Source organism: Bemisia tabaci, chromosome 5 (assembly GCF_918797505.1).
Source record: "Bemisia tabaci chromosome 5, PGI_BMITA_v3".
Taxonomy (NCBI): Eukaryota; Metazoa; Arthropoda; class Insecta; order Hemiptera; family Aleyrodidae; genus Bemisia; species Bemisia tabaci.
This window is the reverse complement of record NC_092797.1, coordinates 44,761,771-44,783,206: the sequence shown is the minus strand read 5'-3', so window position 1 is coordinate 44,783,206 and position 21,436 is coordinate 44,761,771. Positions and strand designations below refer to the sequence as shown.

Below are 21,436 nucleotides of genomic sequence, written 5' to 3'. Positions count from 1 at the left end.
GAAGAGGTGGTGGGCGGGCAATCAATACAAAGGTAATCACAGGAAAGAGCCCCCGTGGAGAGTATTGGGGACCCCCTGGCAGCGCAGTGGTCAGATAAATCCAGTGGCGTGGCGTGCTTCGCGATCCATCGATATATCCCCATTTGAAGCTGTGGTAAATAATCGATTATCAAGGTGTTCGCTGCAAACACCCTGTTTATCGATACTTTTCCACGGGTTTAAATGGTCGATCAATCGATATATCGCAAAGCACGACACGCCACTGGATAAATCCTAAGTTGCCGGTTCGTTGATGGTTCATCATCCTTTCAAAGAACACGAGAAAAATATGCTGAACTTTACGAGTTGAACATCCAGTTAGCAGGCATTTTTAAAGGGGAGATCGGGTCCGTAATGATGAAGTGTATCAGATAATGCAAGTCGGAAAAGACATCGTGTTCGACGTCATGACCAAACAGCTTGTCTGGTCTGGTCATTAGATCAGGATGACGGAAGAGAGGCAGAGGCTGCCAAAAAAGACGCTTGATTGGGTTCCTCCAGGGAGGAGACGAAGGAATGCCCGATGAAAGGGTATCAACAGGAGGTTTTAGAAGAGATGAGGGAGTGCCAACTCCCTGATGGGCTGTGGGAGGACCGAGTTTTGTGGCGGTTAGGCGTCGTAGAGCACCATAGAGCGGTGTGAAAGTGGCTTTTTCGCATGTATGTACATATGAACCACCGGAGGAAGTAATCAATAAAACAGTAACTGCAGCAGGCAAGAAATAGACCATTTAAGAATTGAGGTAATAATTTAATAAATCTAAGCTGGAATCACAGGATGTGTTCCAGCATCAAAGAGTCATGCAAAGTTAGAAACTCATAAATGAGAAATCACTAAAAAAATTGTTTAGGGGGAAAATATGTTTATTTACTTTGAAAAATCATTTCAATTAAAAGAAAAATTTTATCAGGGCAAAGAAATGTCTTTTTGAAAGAAAAAATAGTTTCTTTTAACTCAAAGAAATTAATTAGAGCTAAGTTTATTCATCTCTCTCTATGACATTTTGATGAAGAGACGCGCATGTTGTGATACTCGGTTTCGCGGTATACCGTACTATATTTTGCAATTAAGGAACTATTATTTGTAGCTAACTCCGAAAATCACCTATCTGCGCAGGGAAACTCATGACACATACGTTGTTTATGTAATGAGCCAAAAATAGTAGTATCTTATTATAAAGTCCAGTTGGCAACAATGCTTACGTGTGCGGCATGCCGAACGGGCCCCACTTTTCCGAACCTTATGAAGCGAAATTAAAAGCGTGATGCTAGCTGCTCTTGAACTCGGGGTGTGGATATGAGGTTGCGTACGAGAGAATGCGTAGCTATGGGGGTAAGGGGGGTTAGAGAGTTCCCCCCTTTCTCCCCCGACTCGTCATCAGCAGATCGAAGCTAATCATTTTTCTTTGCTATCAGTGGCGTGGCGTGAAAGATCGATTATCGATACCTCCCTTTTTGAAGGTATGGTAAAGAATCGATTTTTAAGGTGTTCGTTGCATACACCCTGAATATCGATCCTTTTTTATAGGTTTAAATGGCAGATCAATCGATATGTGGCGAAGCACGCCACGCCACTGATTGCTATCTGAACATGATCTGGCGATGGAAAATCGGGAGCAGGCGGTCTATCCGCCGGACCACAGCTGACCGACAAAATTTCAACACAAAATAATTTTTGGAAGGAAAATAAATACGCCTCTTCTTTAGATCCGCGTCTGAATACTGGTAATATTTTGCAACCGTTTACTATGGAGGAACAAATCGGGGTGCCTAGAATCAAAACCTCCAAATCGGACAACCGTTTCAATTTATTGTAAAAGGAGCAGGTGAATTCTTCTTGCTTAATTTTTCAAGAAATTTCTATGTGTTAGCGAGAAAATGGGTCAATTGTGTTGGTCACAGAATCACATTTTGATGCTTTACTCTTGTAGATTAGCTAAAAATGATTAGATCTGTCCAAACGGCAACTTTTCACGTTGAATATCAACCGAGATATCGCCCTTTGAAAAATTCGGTTTATGACGTTATCCACCACGGTGGTGACACCCTTGGTTTCTTCCACCTTGCTTTCATCAGTCAGGGAAACACACATTTGCACTGGTTACTCAACGGGTAACTCGGATGAAAGCAAGGTGAAAGAAACCAAGGGTGGGATTACCGCGGTGGATGCCGTCATAAACCGAATTTTTCGAAACGCGATATCTCGGTCAATATCAATGAACGTAGAAAGTTGCTGTTTTTATAGACCTTACTTTTTTCTGCTATTCGACAAGAATCAGGCATTAAAACACGATTCTGTGACCAACGCAACTGACCCATTATGACAGTATTTTACGCACGAAGTCGCACTTATCACTATGCTCTTCAAACATAAAAACAAATGCCAAATTTGTAAACATCGGAATAAAAATTGTGGCTTTTGATTCTCGATGCTTCAATTATACGAGCGGAGTATGGCGATTACTATCAACAGACAACAGACTATAAAGGCTACATCCCAATCGATTCGATTGATATGGTATCATAATATGACTTTCATTCCGCGTACAAGATAGGATCCAGTCGATTAAGTCATACGTCAAATAAACCAGAAAGTCTCAATCATCAATCTGCAGCGAACAATAAGGAGTGAGTATGATAAATGGTTTAGGATAAAGGACATGATTGGGTTAAACTTCAGGAAATCAACCTAAACATCGGTCGATTTCGCTTTACCTTAGCGAACAGATGGATCACAAACAATTCTCGTAAGATGGCATATCATAGTGTTTCAGATTGGAGAATTTGCATGCAAATTTTTTATTGGCTCATCTGAAAGTGCTTAAAGGGCTGATTTCGCAGTTTTTTTTTATAATTTCTTTCTGGTATGGGAAATAGTATAAAAATAGATATAAAAGTGAGAAAATGCACCGCGTAATAGTGACGTCACCTGGCGGCATTTCCCATTTAAACACCCGTATTTTAGCAGATTGGATCATTTTGTCATATCTTCTCCAATGATTGTTCAATTCATGAACCAAGGGAATCCTCGTGTTCAGTTCACTCCGCAGTTTCCACATAAACAAGAAATTCATCAAATTTCAGACACTTTCCAATTCTTCCAATTTTAAAATCCGCATCTCTGTTATTCCTCAATTTAAACTCACTGTAAATATATGTTGATTCCACGGTATGGAACCTGAAGCTAAATGCTGCCAGCCGGAAAAATTCGCAACCGTACAAGGGTAAAAGCAATCACGGAGCGATATAAAAGAAAGTGCGACAGAGAACGCTTTCACGTATTAGCGCGTACGGAAAGCTAGAGCGCCTTCACATATTTGAATATGCAACCCGAACATCCTCAGAACACGAATAGTCGCATCCCAGCGCCGGCCTTTGTATTTAAGCACCACGATCGCATAACCGTAATACCTTGCTCAGGAAGAACGCCGTATGAGACTTCAGACGTTACCATATTTCCTTAAATAGAACCCGAATTTACGGAGGAATATTATTTTTGATATTTTTCTTCAAATTTTTCAGACAAATTTATTCGCAATTTAATTTAAAATATTTGAAAATTTCGAGAAAAGATATGCATAACTTTCCCAAAAAATTAATGTTTTATCTGGGGGAATTTGGCGATTCTCGAATGTTCATATGGCGTTCTTCTTTAGAGCGGCAGCGTAGCGGAGATAATATGAGTGAAATGGATGATGCAAATGCTTTGTTATGTTTCAGCCCTTTTGATGAATGATACACGGGCAGCCTTTCTTTTAAAATATCCTAGGTGTCCAAAGCATGAACTTCTCACGAATACATTTTAACTGTTTTATTTCGTTGGAGTAAGTTCATACATACATTAAAGTCGCTTCTACAGTGCGCCCGGGCGCTCTGCGACACCTAATCGCCACTCTTGTCTATCCACCCAGAGGTTATCTGGCAAATTTCATCTTTTAATTTCATCTTGTATGCCACCTAGCCACGATTTTGTTGGACGCCTCCTGCGTCTTCTCCCAATCCAGTACCTTCTAAGGCAACCTGTCATCCGCCATTCGTTGAACGTGACCATACCAGACAAGCTGTTCGGTCATAATTTCATGCACGATGTTCTGCTCGGCGAATAAGTTCATAATTCATTAAAAAAAAAAAAAAAAAAAAAAAAAAAAAAAAAAAAAAAAACATCGTAGAAGTTCACTCCTTCTTTTCTCCATTAAAGGATAATGTAGCATCAAAATTTGAACTGGTCTCAAGCTAACTTTCTGAGTTTCTTTCTTTTCTAACTTCAAGAGAACTGCTAACTCTAAAAAATGGATTCATGCGATTACAACTAGAGAGGCTACTCACTTGAGTTTTTGGGATTTTAAACTCTTCAACCGATGGTGTTCTGTTAAAAATTGAAGAACTATATCACTGAGCCGGTGGCTTGGCATGATTCGCGATGTATCGATTAATCTGCCATTTATACCCGTGGAAAAGGATCGAAAAACAGGGTGTTTGCAACCAGCGAATTAATAATCGATTCTTTACCATAGCTTCCGATGGGGAAATGTCGATTAATCGATTATTCACGCCTCGACACTGGTTCAGTGATTTAGCTCTCTAATTTTTATCCAAACTTAATCCAATGAAAGAGTTGATAATTTTAAAAACTGAGGCATTTAAACATGTTTTGAAGAATAATATACTCATTAAGTTTCAAGTTTCGGGGTGATTTATTTTACTGTTTAAAAAACATAAAATCGGAAATAGTTAGGCAACGTCTGGTGTAGTTACGCTGATTTCCGTTTAAACCGTCCAATTCTTAATTATTGTGTTGTTTTTCGCTTATAAATACAAACTCAAGCCCAACTTTTCATCTTGTTTATCTCCGAAAACAAAGTAAAACGGTGCAGACGCTGCAGCGGCGTCACCGCGGGGGGCGACGTTTTGGGCGAGTGCTACTGAAAAGAGGGCGTTTAGGGCGGGGAAATGGGTGTCTTTTGGGCGGGGATGAAAACGGATGTTTTGGGCGATTAATTAATTAATGTAAAACAAAAAGCAACACCGTAATGTGAACTCACCAGTCGCCGGTTGAAACGGAGATTTTGAAGACATTTTGGCGAGTACGATGAATTTTTGGGTTTGGTTGACAGGAAGTTCTCAAAACACGGCTTCTGATTCAAGAAACCAAATTTGGGAGCTTCCTCCCCCCCCAAACCCTGATTAATAACATGAATTGCTTCCAAAATGTAGCCGAGGAATTTGTCATTCATTTCAAATCTAAGTATTGTATCAATAAATATTGGAAAAACTCCTATCTGACCTCTGAGATAGGAAAGGAAAAACACAGGATAGGGTGCTTCACCTATCACGGCCAATTGATAGGACTTACGCAGGATAGAGGGCCATGGAACTATCTAAACAACTCCCTCCCGTAAACAACACATAATAAAAACAACACTGCCCGAGAATGACAGCGTTGCCACATTTTCTGACTTCGCCCAGCATGTCCAAAATACCGCCGTTTTTTCCAGCCCCTTTCCTCGCCTAAAAGAGACCCAAATTTTGGATGAGTTTTATTGCCTCTCGCCCAAAACATACTTCCCCGTCACCGCAGCCGACTCCGTGGAGAGGAAAAGTGTAATCTTTCGTGCGGACGAGCACAATGGGCATGATTAAGCACGAAGGTTGCCAAATGTAACATTTAACTGTGTCTAATTTCCTTTTGAGAAAATGTTACGTAAATATGCACTGCACGGCAACGCTGTTAAGCACAGGATTATGCGGCGGCTCCGACAAAACGCGGGGCATTCATTAGCTTTTTACAAAGGCCCACGTCCAATACGTCCATGTCCAATGGAAGGGATCAGTGGCGTGGCGTGAATTGCGATATATCGATTGTTATCCCATTTAAACCTATGAAAAAAGATCGATTATCAGGGTGTTCGCAGCGAACACCTTAGTGATCGATTCTTTACCGTAGCCTCAAATGGCGAGATATCGATAATCGATTATTCACGCCACGCCACTGGAAGGGATGTAAGGACGGCATGAAACAGCGGAGTCAACGAGGAAACACTGGCGTTGTTCGTTACTACGGCGGTCGACAGAAACCCACTGGCGGATCCAGAAAATTGGCAACATTGTCTTCCTCCATTTAAACCTATGTTAATGTATCGATTCTTGGAGGGGCCAGCTGCTCCGACATGAATCGATTGTTTAGCATTGGTTTAAATGGAGAAAATCCGGCGTTTCCAAATTGCTGCATCCGCCTCTGCAGACGCCTCCTTAAAGCGGTGAAATTCTTTTCATCGCTGCTGGTGGTCCTGATTGGTCCTCCGTTCATCACAACCGTCGATAAAGTTTGAGAATTTGGTGGTATATTGAATAGGGGAAACGGGGGGGGGGGGGGGGGGGGGGCATACTTGGACCGCGATAAACAGAAAGGAACCAAGCCACATCAGCTGTTGTCAAATTTAACAGGGACATTTCATCTTTCACGAGAGAACATTGTTGCGGATTTCTTTAACAATTTTCAGGAATTTGCTTCGCACTGTGGAGAAAATCCACTGAAATTTCCACGAAAATCCGCACAGCCGTTTTCATGTAAAAAATTAAAGTGCCCAATTAAATTTGGCAATAGCTGATGTGGCTCGGTTCCTTTCTGTTTGATGCGGTCCATTTGGACAGAGTTTAACAGAGAGGAACCAAGCCACATCAGCTATTGCCAAATTTAATTGGGCACTTTAATTTTTTACGAGAGAACGTTAGCGTGAATTCCTCTGAAAATTTTAAGGAATTTGCCTCGCACGATGGAGAAAATCCACTGAAATTTGTTTGAAAATCCGCGCAGCCGTTTTCATGTAAAAAATTAAATTGCCCGATTAAATTTGGCAATAGCTGATGGTGGTTTGGTTCCTTTCTGTTTTCGCGGTCCATTTATCCTCTGCACATTTGCTTTCCGAAATTTTCTTACTCACAGGCGGACCCGTTTTTGACCGTGCGGACTTGGGCTCTTTGCCGTCCGATGCGGTCAACGTGATCTCGAAGCCGCACTGTGGTCAAGTAAGGAATGTAGATGCCTTAAAAATAAAGTAACAAAACAAGCCGATAAGCAAACTGTCACAACTGATAGAGAGAGAAAACTCGACTGCAGGAAACGGTAAAAATCAAATCTCTAAAATTTTTAAAGTCAACTCACAAGTGACTTATGTATTTCACATTGTAAACACAAACTTCAAACTTCCCGCTTACCAAAGAACAATGATCAACGGAGGTAATTTTAGTCATTGAAACAACCAATGCTTAAGGAAAATCACTGTCGCTTGGTTCCATACCCATTTTCCTTCTCCTTAGATGCATGGCACCAGCACCCACTGAAAAAAAAATCTCGGTGTATTTACTAAGAAAAGGGTAAAATTACCAAGAATTCAGGGTTCTATTTGATCCCAGTTTTTTCTTGGTAAAATTACCATTTATGGAATTGGTAATTTTCCGAGAAATCTCGGTAAAATTATTGAACTTTCTCTGTAATTTTACTGGACCCCGGTAAAATCGCCAATATTTTTTATCGACTGTGGTAGAATTACCGAGATAAAATGGCAAAGTTACCGGGAATTGATTACCAATAAAAGTGGTATTCTTACCTGAAAAAAACCGTAAAAATACCGGTTTTTAGGTAAGCTTACCAGTCTGTATTGGTAAAATTACCAATAATTGGTGAAAAAAAGTGAGATGGTAAAGGTACCAACGGACCTTGGTAAAAACGCCGAGAATTTTTTTTCAGTGCCAGTGGCGAGGCGTAAATGATCGATTATTATCATATTTCCCCATTCGAAGCTATGGTGAAGAATCGATAATTGAGGTGTTCGTTGCAAACATCATGACTATCGATCTTTTTCCACGGGTTAAAATGTCAAATCAATCACTTTATCGCAAATCCCGCCACGCCACTGGTTAAGGAATTTACTTCTGTAATTTTTATCCAAACCTCATTGGATGAAGAGTTTAAAATTCTAAAAACTTAAGTGCGTGGCTTTTTTGGTTGTTATCGCAAAAGTCCAGTTTTCCGAGTTCATAGCGTGAGATCGTCTCAAATGTTGATGCTTTATTATTCTTGACGAAGCACACCTTGCCACTGGGTGTCACCTTTAATTTTTGGTCGGGAAAAAGGCATTACACAAGAAAATGGACCACTAGACAAGGTACGAATTTAAGCAATCTGATACATGTTTCTGAACCAGAATTTCACGTAGGACACGATTAGCGCAACGAATATTACTGAAACTAACTCCTAACGAAGATTTCAACGTTTTTATTTCACATTGGTTACGAGGAATTTGAACTGCCCGCTCACAAGAAACTCAAAGCTCTACTCGAGTCAAATCGCGCGCTACAACGGTTTCAGCAAGCTTCTCCATCGAGCAATGTTCATTTCCCATCATATGTTGTTTAAACCACAAGAAATTTGCTGTAGCTGAGCCAAACCGTCAAAATTGAGGTTTCCAGATTTTTATATCGCAGAGACTATCATGATGAACGTTTAGCGCGCGATGTGAATCACGTAGCGCATTGAGTTTTCTTGAGCGGGCGGTTTGAATTCACGCATCATGAATCATTAAATATCTTCGAAAAGAGTTGATTTCAGTAATTTTCGTTGTGCGCATCGCATTTTACGTGAAATTTTGGTTCAGAAACATGTATCAGAATGCTGAAATTCGTACCTAGTCTAGTGGTCCATTATCCCATCGTAAAACAAACTGAAAGTAGTCTAGTGTTCAACTTGACTGGAGAGGACGTCGGTTGTATGCCAGGTTGAAACTTTACGCCTCTAGGTTTAAAGGTAACTGCCGGTAGAAGTTCATCAGATATAGAAAGACTTAGACTTAGCTTTATCAATATTAGCATTATGTCACGTCAGCACTTTTCTTTTTATTTGTTAGCACATTCACTTTCTAATGTTTTCCAGTCTTCCCTCTTTACTTATTTGTTCAATGGGTCTATAATTTTGAATAAATCTGCAGTAATGATTTGGGCATGAGCAAGGCAAGGACTTTTTTTTTCTTCAAAAATATGCTTTGAAAAATCGATACTACTAGAGGGAGTTAAAACATTATTAGGACAGAATTCTCATCAAACGTGAGAAAAGTCATGAAAAATTTTGATCGGTAATGCCATCATTCCGACGATGCCGGTGAAATCACATTCATCTTCAAACGTAAGTAAATAAGATAAAAAAATTAGTGTTGATCAGTGGGAAGTATCTACGAAAAATACCTTATATTCGGTGTGGACTCTCTGGAAATAAATTGATTTTATTCTTCTTAATAAATCCGTCTAATAAGTGCCCTAATGAAGTTCCGTATTTCTGCGAGTTATCAACTAAATTGATCTATGGGTTGGAGACTTTAATTTCTTCCCGCTGTGTGACGCAGCGGGTGTACCAAAAATACACCACTGTGTCGTCTGATTCATCGTGAAGTGAGAATGTCAAAGAGCTTGATTACAACGACCAACTGTTGCACCCGTACCTTTTAGCGAGGTTGTCTTTGAGGAGAAAAGACATAAGCCTGGAGGATAATCTGCTCAGTAACAGAATCGAATCATGAGATGAGCTACATGATACGATTCACAAAACTGAATTCTTTATCTTCCCGGTAAATGACCACCTTACAAATGGTTTAACATGCGAGCACCATACCTTAAATGAATTTAAGTTTGATTAGCAGATAATTTCTGAATCGGATAACGACGCGACGATCACAAAAAACAAACAGAAATTGTGTAAAAATAATTGTAAAAAATTATTGTTGAAACTAGTCATTCTTTCGCTTTCCCGATGCTGAATCAAATGGTTGTTGAACCATTTCGAAAGCTTCATGCTGCAGTTAAACGAGGCATGCTGCCCTACATTACAGCGATGAGAATACCCCATTGAAAATTAAGAAAATTTCTTTAAACGTTTCCTTCGGATATGCGCACACACAGACTGGCACATATCGACGGTGAAACTACCAAACCACGTATCTCGGTTTGCGACGTCGCAGACTTCCTGTCATACTTTATTTTTTCAATGAAAAACTACTTAACATCCAGTCTTGAAAATTTCTGTGATTTTTCCTCCTTGTGCGGAGAAAATTCCGTGAAAATTTCAAGGAATGATATTGATTTGGTCTACTTCAAAAAAATAAAATGTGAGCGTAGATTTTTAAACACCGCAAACGAGATACGTGGTTTGGTAGTTTCACCGTCGATATGACAATATTTCTGGAAGTATTCTACAAAAAAATAAACACAGTTCTACCAGTGGCGTGGTGTGCTTTGCGATTTATCGATTTATCTGCCATTCAAACCTATGGAAAAGTATCGATAAACGAACACGTCCTTAATCGATTATTTACCACAGCTTCGAATGGGGAAATATCGAAATATCGATACATCGCAAAGTACGCCGCGCCACTGAGTTCTACCTCTATTACGGACCACGGTAATTCTATTTCCAGTCTGAAAGTTTTTCAAATTTCCTGTTATGAATTTCAGAGTCCCAGAGAACCATCTACCTGATAGATACATATTTGATTCCTCACATAATTTTACATTGGGTCCTTATTGGAGTGACTTTTTTCACTATTAACGACGGCTTAACGGAGGGAATGCCAACTCCCTGATGACCTGGGGGAGGACCGAGTTTTGTGGCGGTTAGGCGTCGCACAGCGCCGAAGAGCGCTGTGAGAGCGACTCTTATGTATGTAACGACGGCTAACACGTCTATAAAAGTGCAGTATTTTACAGCATTATGGCAACGGTGTTTCAACGTTGTGGCATAGCACAAATTAACTTGACTTTTTTGCGCTGGAGGTGGGATCAGAAGACTCTGCAGGGTCCGTTTTTGCTTTCTCGAATTTCGCATTCCCGACACTCTCTTCTACATCCTTCCTCTGTAACCCCTTTCGAAACCAGAGTCAAATCACCAAAAACTGAATGATCCTCTCTCCTTACGAGATGAGATCAACGAAAAAGTATGATTAGGTAGTGGGAGCAATATGACAGAGTTACATATTCGCTAACATCCAACATCAAATCGTAGGTAATGTTTCCCTTTTGAAATTTTTAACGCTCACTCTAGTCCGAGGCTTCCACTCTTTGAATTTTGAGAAGAGGGGCTTGGAGGACAAGGTGCACTAGTGCACTTTTTGCTATTTCGCGAAACATGTGTTTACAGTTTCAAAGTTACATGGAGCCATATGAAAGGAAAAAACTCACTTTTTAATGCTTTAAAAGTTGGATTTTCGTTAGAATAAGGTTTCACAGAATAAACTTTCGAGCTAGTTTTAGTTGGGTTCATGAATATCTCAATTTAATAAAAAAAAAAAAAATGCACTAATGCACCGTGTCCTTCAAGCCCCCTACCCCAACATGTAAACTATGCGTACTGAATATTCCGAAAAAAGTTAAAGGCGCAAGTTGAGAATGAGCTTCCGACTTAAATCGCAATGGAATGTTCAAAGAGCATCATCGGTTGATGTTTTGGAAAGAATTCATGAATCAAAAATTACATAAAGAGGGATAGAACCGCCCCGTTTGCCTCAAATCATAAACAACATGCCTGTCACTGATTCCTCCGTGCACATACGTGTTCATGCTATCTTATTTACTGAACTAGATCCATATGGGATTCAATCTGAACTTTGACGCTTTTTTAACTCTTCGAGCCCGTGTACTTCAAGGGCTGAAAATTTCAGAGCCATTTTTGTTCGTTTAAAGGTTCCTACACATAGTTCTTTTGCCATTTTAAACAAAAGCATAAAAACAAAATTGAATGAATCGTGAAAATAATATTATTCATCGTGCCTCGAAAAAATATTGGCAGATTTTAGAGTGTTCATAGTGGTTTACCTGCATAAAATAGTCAGTGAAAAACTGACAACGTCGTAAATTGAGGCATGGCTGTTTTTCAAATCGACTTTGTTGATGAGGAAATGTGTCACTGCGCATGCGCGAGAGAAATTTCAGCAGGAATCGTGATCTTCTGCCATCAAGTCGAGGCGATACCGTTGAAGGCGCTCTGAGCAACTATTCCGCCACAGAAGTGTTGCACAGTATCAGACGGGAATGAAGGCGCACTAACGTACGCAAAGTGACCAGTGTCGTCCACCACTGGGAGGAGTCTTACTGATCCTATGATGTGCGGCTTTCGCTCGATCGATTGTAGTGAAATTTGGTGCCAGGTGACATCTTTTGACAGGAAACTTGAATTTCAGCTCCAATTTTCGAAATTCGTGAATCATAGACACAAAAACGAGCTGATAATAACACTGATTGTCAGTCAGTTCGTTTTGGAGCGATTTCAACTCTGAAGGCTCGCTTACTTCAAGGACTATAGATTTCAGATCCGCTTTTGTTCGTTCAAAGGTCCATACCTACACTCCTTTTCGCCTTTTTAACGAAAACAATTGGTGCTCTGCGAGTACTCAAGTTGTATACACAAAAATATGAAGGCGTTTTAATTTCCTCACCCGCACAGAGGAGCTCTGAGCGTGGGATTTTCGTTCAAGCTTAGCTTTCATTCAAAAACAAAAAGAAAATCAAAGTATAATATTGCTTCTTGTCATTTTGTCTATAAGGACTTTACTCATAAAACATCCCGCATAATCATAGCAGGATGTTCAACCCGGCTATTGATTCTGATTAAAGCAAAAGATTGCACTAGCCATTGCAAACGTAATTTTCCGGCAAGAAAACTACATTTGGAGATTTTCCGAGCTGGGAACTTTTTAAAATGGTACAAAATTATTTCTGAAGATTTGATTTTGACTTAGATTGGGCAATCACTGGGACCCTTTTTGACGTCATTGAAGTGCTAGAGGCGAGTAGTGAATCCCCATTTGAGGCTGTCGTAGAAAATCGATTATTAAAGTGTACACCTTGTCTATCGATCTTTTTCCTCAGGTCTAAATGGCAGATCAATCGATATATCGCACAGCACGCCACGTCATTCTGTCGTGACAGCGAAGAGAGCAAAAGGCAAATGCAAAAATGAAAGCTCGAGATAATGGACTCAGAAGCGCCTGAGCGGAAACTGTCATTGAAAGAAAGCCTCCGTTCTTTGTCAAATTGCCACTAATCATCTGAATGACTCGTAGAAATCGTTTGGATGATTAAAAATCGACTGATTTAATTTCAATTACATAAAAAGGGTACTTTTTATTTTAGGCTAGTGTTAGGCAAGACAGCCGTAAGTGCTATCTTCTGCATGATTTTGTGGTTGTATTTTGGACACACAACAAACGCATTTTCAGGTCAGAAATCGGCAGAAGAGGGCGGAACTTTACTTGAAAGCATTGTTTTCATACTATCTACGGCATGCTTTCGTGGTTGCGTTTTGGACACAGAACATACACATTTTCAGGTTGGAGATCGGCAGAAGAGGGCGGCACTTTACTTGAAAACACTGTTTTCATACTATGTTCTGCATGCTCTCGTGGTTGCGTTTTGGACACAGAACATACACATTTTCAGGTTGGAGATCGGCAGAAAAGGGCGGCACTTTACTTGGAAGCACTGATTTCATTGGCTCTCTGGAGGAATAATGTTTTTACTGCTGTTTTGCCTGAAACTACGTCATTTTTTGCGCACTTACGGCTCTCTCATAGCGTCGGTGTAAGTCGGCAATCCTATACCTAACTCGTTTGCTGTGTCTAAAAATCTCCGCCCCTATGTTATTTTTTTAAAGGAGAACAAATTGACAGCACTCCTTGAAGTTTATGCAGAATTTTCTTCGCACAGAGAAGAAAAATCACGGAAGTTTTAAAGAATTGCCACTGAGTAGTTTTCAGTTTAAAAAATAACGTATGACAGGAAGTCTGCGACGTCGCAAACCGAGTTATGTGATTGCCGACTTACACTGTCCATATGTCTCGTTTCCATACAGTTATGATGAACTTTGCCGTTACGGCTATTTCAGCGATTTCATATGAAACAGATTAGACGAATTTTGAAGGAAACGCGATTTCGAAAATTGGACACTTACTGCGCTCTCTTCGCCATCACAGCAAGATTGTCTTCAAGGGGTGAACCTCCATCCGTTTTGTGGGTTTATTCCTTCTCTAGGTCGAGGTGAAGTAAGATAAATCGGTTGGTCTGACTCGGATAAATCCCGACGAGGAATCGACCATTTGATAGCGCTAATTCGTCCATCAAGCGCTCTCCTTTATCCACGAAACCCCTCGCTTCTTGTCTCAACTGAACTCAGTAATTAATAATTCAATCCTCCCAGAGCCGGATTTAGGTTTTTGCCGCCTGGTGCCCAGAAAATTTTGCCGCCCCCCCCCCCTCCAGGACTGGGTAATATCTTATAGAAACACGCGATGCGCACGGAATGTGAGTTTCAAACAAGTCGGTCATTTTGAGTTCACGAATGACGTTTCCAATGCTCATGCTGGGCATTGGATGTTCTCCCAGTAAAGTGTAAAGTCTCCGAATACGTACTTCACTTCAAATTAATTTTTTTTAATTATAAGGGTTCGAAAAAATGAATGATCATTTAGGTATTCCTTTGTAACCACTACAGTCCTTTTCTTTGATTATTGTCCCAGTTTGATTTTTGTTGCCATCTTGAAGTTTTGTGACGTCAGGCGGGTTCCACTTTCGCAAGCGAATCTGTTGTAGCGCACATTTCAAATCTTCGCCTGCTCTCATCAAGATGAGGACGAGAAGCAGCATTGTTTGATACATAAGTGAGATGACGATGAGATATAAATTATCCGTCACATTCCTTCCCAGAAATGTGCCTGTTCCAGCTGAATTTAGTTTTTTATTTCTGAATGATAAAAGAATCTCAAAGGATCGAAATATGACTAATTCCTAGCTCTGTAGCTTGCAAGATAACACCCTTACCTGAGTTATGAATTTTTCCAGTATCGTTGAAATATAAGTAGAGTACCTAGTAGCGGCACCCAGTGTCACAGTATGTCATATTTGATGTAGGTAATTCTCATCCAAATAAGAGAAGAATAAATATTTACCTTCATTACCACCAAGTAGACGAAAGTTCCACTATGTGAACTTAGTTGGCCAATAAAAATGCAAACAATGAAGCAATTATTTTTATTTCCTGACTCCAAATGGTAAGAATTATGGTAAGAATTCTAAGGCATAGTAAAAACTGTATTTATCATTCCTCAATTAATACAAGGTTGACTGTTTGCATGGAAATGATAGTACATTAGTTGGCTTATGTATTATTCTAAACTTTAGATTAAGTTGATGAAGGTAGCAGGTTATCGTCAGCAAGAGCCGTTGATATGAGTATGTAGTTTAGAATGGCCGATTTTTAATTCTTCCAGAGGAGCATCATTAGCATTTAATACAAAACTCTCTGGGGTCTCTGGATACTATGCCACCTCTTATCAAGAATGTTTATGCTAATTTTGTTGCTATATGGTGATGGGAGAGATAATTTCAAGATTATTTTGGTAAAAGTCGGACAAATATGAGGATGCCAAGTTTATAAGAAAATCTCACAAACCAAAGTGAAAATTGTTTCATGCCTCTGCAATTTTCAGCTTCGCGCTAGGTTTTCGCAAGAAGGTCAGCACAGCGCGCTGATCAAACTTTTGTGGAATTTCTTGGTAATTTTAGAATGTGTGCCGAAGTCACAGTAAGTATTCCACAAGAATTGCAAATCTGAAAAATCTAGAAAAATAACAAGTACCTCTCAGCCTCCGCGCAATTTGCACCCCTGCTAACTAATGTTGGAGAATAGAGAACACTTTACCCTCAAAACATTACTCGCACTGATTTTAAACTAATATGTGATTATATGTGTACGATGGTGGATCTGAGCTGTACTTACTTACCAAACTTTGTTGAGCTAAGTTGTTACTAAGGGGAAATTCATTAACTGCTGCCAAGGATTCACAAACTCTGACCTTGATAAATATTTCCGACATATACTTGAGATACAGTCAGATGTTTAGAATTCTGGACATTCAGTTATTGTTCACATACAAAAGAAATTGACTTACAAATACAACCGTTTTATATTTACATAACTGCTCGACAGAACATACCGACAGTTGTGATTAGGTTCTCAACAGCACTCTGATAGCGGTGATAGCTAAAGGATCCCTACCCTGCGGCAAAAATGGAGTTGATTGAAATTTTGATTCACATGGTGCTAATGCTGTCAAGACAAAATTACACTCCACGCACAGTCAAAGAGTATTTTGATAAGTAAGATTATCCATTAAGGAAGTTGCACAAATCACAAATCAAACCGAAGGACATGGACAAACCAAGGAGCCAGCTCAGAAACTCGGCGATTCAGTTTCTCTCACTGCAAGAGGTGGAACCATCCAAAGTACCACTAATGTTAAGTTGAAGGGGTGAATTACTTATTTAAAGAGTGATAAGTCATTTTGGGACTTTTCCGAAGAGATTTAAAGGAAAAAATTGGAAAATGTTGAACTATAAAATGAACGTAAACAATCCGCCATTATATCAAAGCTGACGCACAAATGAAACAAGCGCTAAACACAAGGGGAAAAAGTACATACGTAGATAGATTTTGATTTATAAGGAAAATGGTGAAAAAGTTAGGAAATTCATATTGGAAATTGAAGCTTTAAGATATAAAGAACTTCAGATAATTAATACAGTTTACTTAGAAACGGAGTTAAAGAAGGCAAAGTTAAGGAATCTCAGAAAGAACAGGGTATTTTGTAGGAAAGGGTTGGTAAGTCTAGTATTGAATCGACGTATCGACATATCGAACAGGGACTATCGCTAGTCTCGAAAAACCCCTGTAAAATACACACTAATACTATAAGCTGTTATGAGGAATCTTATGGGAGCGCACTCACACATACAAAAAATCGCTTTTTCAAGCGATTTTTTGCAAGAGAACAAAGCAAAACTTCACTAGCGATCGAGATTTTTGCGAGATTTTTACAATGATTAAACGGCCAGGGTGAAAGGAAAGTTCTCTCCAGTTGATCACTGGGAGAACAAAACACACGGCAAAAGCGAAATCCGATTCTCCGATAGTCAGAAAAATGCGCATCTGTGCTGGAAAGTGTTGCAAACAAATATTTTAGGCAGAGGAAATGATTCTTCAAGGATTGAGGATTTGAGACACAAAAAAGGCGAAAATGAAAAATTAAATTAAATGTGGATGCTAAAGTGCGAAACCTCGTATTTCCGTCACGTTGTTCCAGAATTTCCGCTTCTATTTAATTTTTTCAAAATGAAACAAGCAAACTTTTTATGGATTGAGATTTATAATACTCTGCTTACAGGGAAAACATTTCAAGAAATTGCGTTGACTACTTTTCATTGAGTAAAGTATCACAGGAAGCTTGGGACGTCGTAAACGGAGATTCGTGGTTTCGCACTTTGGTCATCGATGAACCTACTCAAGTTTTCGAAAAACTTACAAATTAATTTAGTTGAGAAGAAGACGGCCCTCCCCTCACAGTTCATAGAGCCATAGGCGTATCTAGGTCATTTTGCTGCATGGGGGACTGCCCCCACCACCGGGGGGTCGGGGGGATACGGAATACCTCCAGCTTAGAGGGGAGTCCGGGGGCCTCCCCCGGAAAATTTTTGAAATTTAAAAACTCTATTTCAGCGCATCTCGAGGCATCCGTGGCGCTAATCTTCTTTCAATTTCGTACAAAAATTAGCCAGTTTTATGCATTTTAAGGTTAAAATACTTTCAAATCGTATTAGGCGGCAAATTTGCCGCCAATTGGAGTTGCCCATGATTTTCAGAGAGGATTGAGATGACTCACCCGGAGATGGAATCAATTCGAAATGGAAGTCAGTGCCCCGCCGCTGCCCAGTAGTTTTTCCCTCATTTTTTTCTTTCTCCTTCTTTTTCTACGAGAAAAAAAGAAAACTCCGAAATTTGCCGCCCCTAAAAATTTGCCGCCCGGTGCCATGGCACCTTGGGCCCCCCCGTAAATCCGGCTCTGAATCCTCCTCTGAGTGAGTTTATCAGTGCTAGTGAAGTAATGCGTTCCTGAACGGAACTTTATTGTGGTTTAAATGTTCAAGCGTGCACTGGAATTTCTTAAAATCTGATGGAACGCTTGACAGAGGATAAAGAGTTTAAAGTAGGTATACGAACGGAGTTGAGTCTTGTGACTTTCAAAAATTAGAACTGACTTTAAAATTTAAAATTTTAAAAAATTTTTAAAAAATTTACAATTTTAAAACTTTTAAAAAACAATTTGTGAAAACACTCACTTGCATAACATGTTTTCGAAAAATGTTTTTTAAGAGTTTTTTTAAAATTTTTTTAAAATTTTAAATTTTACGTACCTACTCTTGTGTAGTGCTTTTAACACCTTAACCGTTTTCATAGAACTGACTTTGCTCAAATATGGTGTGATGCTTACTTAAGGTTGTGAGATATTATTTTGATTTAAAGCTTCCTTTCTTGTCGGCAAAATTTAGTTTTTTAAATGGCAGATCAATCGACATATCGCACAGCACGCCACGCCTGTGAATGCCACGTTGTTTCTACGAGGGTTTATTTCATACATGTATACACTCCGGTAAACTTTCGGCAATACGAACATGCCAAAATGAAATCTTGTGAAAATAACGCGGTGTTCACTTAAAATTTTACCATTACTTTCACAGGACTAATCTCCTCTCATATTTTCAACTTGACGGCACAGTTTTATTTAATGTTATTGATAGGATGTTATGTTCCGCTAATTGCACATATAATCCAATAAAACACGATTCCGTTACGATTATTCCTCTGTAAAAGCTGCAAAAATCCTCTTGAGGAATGTGTATCTGTAAATACAATTTTTGGAGGGCACGAAATTCACCTCGCGAAGTACCCACGCAGTGGGGCTCAGGAGTGATTTATTCAGTAAGATACGCCTTCATTCTCCCGCGATGCAAAGTGCAGGGCTATCCGCAAACTATGTTATTTTGAGGTCCTCTGGATGGATTGAAAACGCGGTAAGACGTCACTCCTAAGCTGTGGCTCCATCCATACAGTCCATTACTCAGCTTGCAAGAGAGTTTGCAATAAATCATCAACTGATATCCTAAAGGGTGTTTTTTTCCTTTTGCGCCTTAGTGAGCCAACTAGTTCTAGTCAAGCTTGTGATATCGTTATCCTCAGACTTTTGACTATACTTTTTTGCAACGTTGCAAAACTAGAAAGGAGAGAAAGCATACATACATTTTCATAATGACAGGGTCTTATGTAAGCTAACGTTCTGAAAATATTTGAAAAATACAGTTCGAACGCACTTTTTAAGGATATTTCCGTAAATAAACGATGTTTACACTCATTAGACATTTGCTCGGTAGTTTTTAAACCTGTGGAAATGTATCGATTTTCAACGAGACCTAGTGCTCCAACAAAAATCGGTTAATGAACACAGGTTTCAATAGGAGAGAGCCAGTGTTGCTGAATTCATGGATTGCGTGCGCTGCGCTGGCATCATTAGCCTGTGTCACACTATCAAAATACTCCATCAAAAAGTCAAGGTCAAGTGCTGTGATCGGTCCAACTCATCGAATAAGCCAATCACAACACCTGACTTTAACGTGAATCCAGGCTTGGAACTTCGCAATTTGGCCACCACGTCGCGCTGCTCAGAATAGCCGTATATATTTGCCAAAATAATAAAAACCGTAATACTTATTCAAGATTGGAGATCCAGGGGATATGGCAACATACTTGAGGAACACTCAGTACAAAAATCTTCTCAAAATTCCCAAAAATAAAGTCTTAACTACGGCGGAAAGTAATTCCCATTGCGGCAATGGGAGAGAGAGAGACAGAACATGAGGGATTCCGTTGCGCGCTCGGCCGCCGCTTCTGAGCTGAAAGTTTCAGCCGTACTTTCTCTGCGCTTGTAATTCTAATTGCCAATATTTTTGGCTCAAAAAATCAAGCAAAAATTAATCTAAATCTTGTGAATCTACTTTTTGTAATTCGAGGAATATTATTTCAGTACTCGTCGAAGGAAAGTGAAATTTTCAGTGGTGACTGGTGGCGCTATCTTTACTAACCTTTACTTGGAAATGTATCGATTCTCGGAGGGGTCAGGTGCCCGGACCGGAATCGATTATTCCACACACGTTTGAATAGATCGTATTTGGTACATCAAACGGGCGAGATTGTATCGATATCGATTGGTTCAAAGCATAGGCATAGCCTCAAAAGTCAATTGAGTAAACTGACGGAACGCGTTTTTTATGATAGATTTTTGATGCGTATGACCACTGATCGGCCAATAATTGTAAATATGTACTACGGAATTTCTCATTTTCAGCTTTTCTGACAAATATCCTAACATTTTGGTTCGAGGTTATGTTCTATTGTTCTGAGCCAAACGATACATCGAAGCACTATCGAATACGATCCATTGAGAGACAGAAATTATGCCAACTTAGGGATATACGGACGTAACTGCTCTTAGGGATGCTCGATATTGTCCGAAAAACTCCATGCGACGTGCGGCTCACTTGGGAAAAGACTTAAGCTACCACTTAAGGGGAGCTGCGCTCTGCGTATTGTTGCCAGATAGTGCTGTATAGCAGCATATTCCTGCGTTTAAAACCCGTATAAAATTATACACATTTTCCCGCCTAACCTGGCGACTTGACTCTGAGTTTGCCCCAAAATCACGTGTGCGTTTTCCGACCTGACAAGATTTTTTCGGGAGCTAGTGCTCTGGCCTCCTCAGACACGCTATTGGGAACTGACGCAAGGACTTAAGATGTCAGATCTTCCTGCTAATGATTGTTTCATATCACATCCTTCGAGAGCGATAACCCCTGCGTTCGAGGGTAATAAATTTGACAGGAATGTCTCTTCATCACTAATTCCATCCTCTGAAGGTACAGATCTAGAGAGCCTGCCAACTGGCGCCAACACCGAGGAACCACATCGCTCTTGGTCGTAACATATGAAAAAACTTATATGGTTGTTTTTAAAATTAAAATTTACTCAAATGAAGTCTTGGAAAAAAATCACCCCCGTTTTAGAGATTTATAATATTTTCTTCAATCTCTACAAACTTCAAATCTCCGCGGATTCGGCGGGAGCAGCGTGCACCTCGGCGCGTATAAACGGCTCGCGTTCGGCCGCACATGGTCCGATTCTGTTGCGGTTTGTTTTGTTAAACTCAGCATATCCTAGGGAAGATTTTGAGCCCAAGTTTTTTAAAATTGGTCCATTCTCATATATTTTAGAGAGGGGGGATACTTACTTATTGAACGCCCCTCGTAGGTAGCAATTGTAACTTCTCCTCTAAAAACACCCAAACGGGGTTTCCTAAAACTAAAATTTCAACAATTTTATTCGTTATATTTAAAATTCTAGAGTTTTTGTATGGGTTGAGCAAAAGTGAATCATAACCAGGAAGTCAAAATTGAGGGGGGGAAATGAATAAATAAA

General features: G+C 39.8%; 1 protein-coding gene across 3 annotated transcripts in view; it reads left to right on the top strand.

The window, feature by feature from the left end:
• Window positions 1-21,436, top strand: part of LOC109030914 (diuretic hormone receptor) — a 413,955-nt gene that overhangs the window by 319,318 nt on the left and 73,201 nt on the right. The gene's annotated exons all lie outside the window — the stretch shown is intronic.